This window comes from Neopsephotus bourkii, unplaced genomic scaffold (genome assembly GCF_033783945.1).
Source record: "Neopsephotus bourkii isolate Nb327-2 ecotype Australia unplaced genomic scaffold, CSIRO-AGI_Nbou_v1 NB_1768, whole genome shotgun sequence".
Classification (NCBI taxonomy): Eukaryota; Metazoa; Chordata; class Aves; order Psittaciformes; family Psittacidae; genus Neopsephotus; species Neopsephotus bourkii.
The window spans coordinates 10,228,024-10,233,074 of record NW_026902242.1 but is presented as its reverse complement, the minus strand read 5'-3'; positions in this window follow the sequence as shown (position 1 = coordinate 10,233,074).

The window sequence follows — 5,051 nt, the reverse complement described above, 5'->3', positions numbered from 1 at the left end:
TGTTTGGGGTTTGGCTTTTTGTTTAGTCTTGGTTTTTGTTTTTCAGGGTTTTCATTTCTGGTATGTTTTAAGTTTGAGCAGTGTTGTAAGTTACTGAGAGAGGTTTCTATTGTTAATCTCCAAGGTTATCAAGCTGTTGATATTGGTGTTTGTAGGTTCCTAGTTCTTCTACATCACCTTTTCTCTTCTGGAACTTGCCTGCCTTAAATAAGAGAGATGTATGAAGTGTTTTCCTTGCCAACCTGTCGGGTCACTCACACAGCTAAGTAAGAACTTGCTGAATACTACTTTAGAACCTTGTTAAGTATTTGTAATGTGATGAGGAATCTCAGGTAGTCCAGTCTACCATTTGTGAAGACAGGATTCACCCAGATAGTTTCATGCTACATAAGAAAAAGTGATATTACCCTAAAATGTCTGTCAAATCCTGACTTGAATTACCAGTATTTTTGTGGGAGTACAGGGGCAGAACACGTATCACCTTGGCTAAGGTGACCAGGAAGCAGAAAAGACAGTTGAAAATGAAATAGATCTTTTTTTCAGTGCAGCCTCTGTGCAGAGCAATGAAGAAAACTGTAATTAAGACTCTTGGAAGCATTCCGCTAGGTAACTGCTATATCACTTCTTCCAGCTTGAGCCTGTATACTGAACAGCAGTATAACCTTGTCCTCCAAATTGTCTGAATATAAAGGTATTGGTCTTGCTCAATAAGACAGCTGCAGAACAATGTCACATTCAGCAGTGATGCTTAGCTAGTTTGTTTTGTCATAACTTGCAGGGTTTTCCAAAACCATACAGCTGGAGTGTCAAAATCAGAACTTTAATGTTAAAAGAACTTCTACAGTGTTTCAAATGATACCTTTTATCTGCACCTTGATTATTTCTCATTCTGCATCCATGATCCTTATGAGGAAGGGTTATCATTATACATTGGGGGCAATAGCTTTCTACATATAAATGCTGCTATCCTTGTGTGGACAGAACTGTGCTATAAACTCTTCCAGTGTGGTACTTCAGTACAATTAAACTGTGTGCAATGGCTTTTGTTTTATGAATGACTCCTTATGCACTTTGTGGCCTTCTTATGGATTACGACTTTCTTTCCTCTTGAGATACCTGTAGTCAAACTGTTCAAAATACACAGTTTGGCTTTAAACAAAGCATGTAGTTAGATTTCTGTGTAAGCTGTACAGGATAAAACATGTCATCTCTGTTGCTGTAGTTCTGTAGGCTATATGTAAAAGCTCAAAGCTTACAGAACAGTTTGTCTGGGTTTTTCTACTTTGCTTTTGTTTATTTTGACCCTTGTCATGTTCTCCACAGTGTCAAAGTATTTGAGTATTTAATGTAATTCTCTGTACTAATTGCCTTTTCTTCTAAAAGCCACCTAAAGTATTACAGTGGAGGCTTAGCTGTATTGTCTTCATTCTCCTTAAAGAATGTTCCCTAACCTTTTCAAAAGCAGATAGCTGGTCTGTGGTGAGACCAAAGATGAACTAGATTGTTTTAAAGTGAGGGGAGTGCTTAAATGTCTGAAGTGGGCTTTTCCTAGTGAGCTCTCTAGGAAAAGTCTGGAGTATTCATGACTTGCCCCAAGTCTTGCTGTGATGCCATTGTTCAGATAATTCCTGTTTTGTAGGAAGTGAATTACTCTTCAGGCAGTCCAGATTATTCAATCATAGCCAAAATCTAAATTGGCAAAGACAAGTTTGGAAGTCATGAATATAATTAACACTTGGATTAGCCTATGCTTCATGGGGTTACTCTCCTGTTTTATTGGATACATTGTCCCTTGGTTACATGTTTGTCTCACATTTATTCACTGGGTACTTTGTGCCTTGCCTGGGTGAGAAAGACCCTCTGGAGTTGGTAAACAGAAAATGTTAAAGACAATTGATGATGGGAGGTGACAGCGAAAACTAGACAATCGGCTGCTTCTTCTGCCTTTTTAATGGGTGTTTAAGCAGTTTTAGATTTCTGGAGTTACCTTTTAGGCTTGCTTTACATAACAAAACTTCAAGATTCACAGGATGGTTTTTGGTAGTTTTAAACTACCAGTACATGCAAAGTTATCCCTGAAATATTTCCCAAAGATTTTAAGTATTTATATTGTTTTTCTTTATATTAAAAACTGAAAGGGAATAAGATGATGCTACATAACCTTTTAACTCCAGAACTAAAGGAGTGCATTTAAACTTTCTTGCCACTTAGATGGCCATCTTGATTTATATATGAATGTAGTGTATTTATGTCACACTTTGCTGTGCTAGCGGCAGAGGTCTTGGATTTATGGAAAATCTCAGTAATTGAATTAGTTTCCTCCTATTTCCCTTGCCTAGATGAAATGTAAATGTTAATGCAGGCTGTTAATTTTGACTCGGCACCATCACTGCGATTGCAGTTTCCCGTTTCAGCCAGAAGATGGCACTGAAGCATGCATTTGTCTACCAGGGCTTGGTTACAGTGCTTTGGTTGTCCCCCGTACTGCCATGCCGGGGGGACATGGTAACGTGGCCCGAGTTTGGAAAGCCATCAAAGAAAATAGATTTCAGTGGATATAGACACACTTCTCAGCCCCAATATTATCTATTTGGTCCCTGTAGAGCTGTGTGAAAATGAATTCTGTTGCAGAGGCTGAGCCCAGCCTTTAAACTATCAGATAAGCTGTTTCTGTCTGAATTCCTGATCTGCTAGCTTATATTGTTTTACACTTGGGGTTTAGGGAGTTTTTAGGTTGTTTTAATTGTAACTGAAATGTCAAGCTGTGTGCTTGTATATTGACATTGCACCTATCTTGTTCTCTGTTTACATAGTGCCCTCTGTATATTTCCTTTCTCATCGTGGTGTTTGTTGATGACAGTTTCTGCTATTCTGTTTTCGTTCTCATAATGACATTTGTAACATTCCTCAGAATGTAGCATTATAAAAGGATGCTTCCAGAGACAAAAGATTGGAGAGCTTTTTAAAGTGTTGCTTCCTATTTAAACTGTTTAAGTTGGGAAACAGAGCTGAATGCTGAAGCGTGCCTAGGTAAATGTATTGCTTCTTCCAACCTTGTCTGTTAAGATTCAGTTACTGTAAGTTTTCAGCTCCTCTATTTAAGAGTCTGCCTACCCTGCATATGTGAACATAACTGTGCCCTCAGAGTCATAGCTAAACTCTCACAAATGACAGGTTTGGAGTACTTCAGTGCTCATGTGAGGTTTGCTATTATTCTATCCATGTAGTTAGCTGTAGATTATGTGCATTTACTCTGTATTTATATGGTAAACTTTTTTTTTGTTCAGATTGCTTTAAAACTCAAAGCAAATTAAAATGATGTGCTTCTGTTCAAATGTTGCCTTCTGTGCTAAACTGTACATTATTTTTAACCTTTTATTTTTCCTATTCATCTATCATCTGTGCCTGAACAGTTGTGATTAAAAATAAGCAATTCATTGGAAGATAAAGTAAATCATTTTCTGCCATTTTATAGTAGCTGAAAATGTGTCTGTATTATACCTATAATGTGCTTTTTGGAGAGGTTCACTGATGACTTAAACTGGGTGTGTTCTTGCAGTTGGATTTGAACACTGTTACCTCTGCAGAAGGAAGTGTTACTGTCTGTCAGCTGAATTTCAGTAAGGTGATCAGAAAACTCATGTCCATTTAAAGCGCCAGCCAGTAGTAGCCACTGCTGACAGAAATGAAGGGAAGTATTTCCTTAAAATGTTCGTTTAACTGTGTATGCACTTAGATCAGAGTCCTTGAACCAGTAACAATTTTAAGGTATTGTTTCTTTTAAGTGTGTTTGATCTGAAGTCCATCTTCAGAACTTCCTCAGAAATCATTCTGCAAATGGATCCATAGGATTTGTTTGGTGGTCAAATGCTGTGGTTTTTTTCCCCTCAGTGTGTGTCCTGGAACTGAATCCTTTGCAGCCTTGAATATGAAGCCAGGATTGATGTCTCTGATTTGATTATTTCAGCTATGCAGAACTACTTCAAAACTTTCATTAAACCAACACATCTGTGATTAAATGTTTCTTCTCTTTCAGTAGGTGTGTGAATTGACCTGCCTTGCTGTGCTTCTGACGCCTTCTAGCTTCCAGGTCTGCCAGGCTTAGAGGTGATCAGTCTTCTGCAATCAGTACAGGCAATATGTGTGCTTATCCTTGACACAGCTGGAATTGTCTCTAACTGGCATAATTGTAATTGTCTGTAATTGATCTTTCACCTTAACTGTCTGAAAGAGTCATGTTGGCAAGGCAGAACTCAGGGTAAGTGTTTGGGGATGTTTTGGCGTTCATGATGCCTTGCAACCCCTTCTGCTGGAGGGCTTGTATTAAACTTGCCCTGGAGAAAAAGCATGTGTATAAAATGAAGGTGTGTTTCAAGTCCTAATTAAGTTATGGCTTGACATTAATGCAGCAGTGTAGCCTGGTGTAGGTGCAACTTCAAAGCATGTGAGGCTTAACTATGATCTCTTTGACAAAACAAAGCCCTTGATTTTGATAATGCACTTAACACTAAAACTAAATAGCACTTCTGGAGACAATTGCTCCTCTCATCTTCTGTGTGCTGTTGCCAGCCAGCATGCTTTACGCTGACTGTGAATATCATAATCTTCCTGCACAAGCTTCTGTCAAAGGCAAGAAATACCAGGATAGGAGTCCAGCTCTCTAGAGCAAATTGGTGCAAACAAAATCGTGTATTGAACTGTAGAAGTTATATTGGAGAGGAGGAGCTTCTGGTTTTGTAAATGAAATATTTCGTGGGATGCTTTTAAGGCTGGTTTCACTAATGCAAAGATACTTGTTAACGATAAAGTTCTGTGAAGTTACCTATGTGCTTTCAAAGACAAGCTCCAAGTGGTAAAACTTCCTGGATAGATTTGGGAGTGCTTCCTCCCTCAGCTGTGGCTGTTTAGAAATCATATTCTTTCCCTAATCCTGCCCCTACAGCAGACACTTGTGATGGGCCTGAGGATGTGAATGTTCAAATTGCCTGAGTGTAAAAGAAACTCAGAGTAGTTTGTTCTGAGACTTGGTCATCCATTCAGAATTCAGAAAA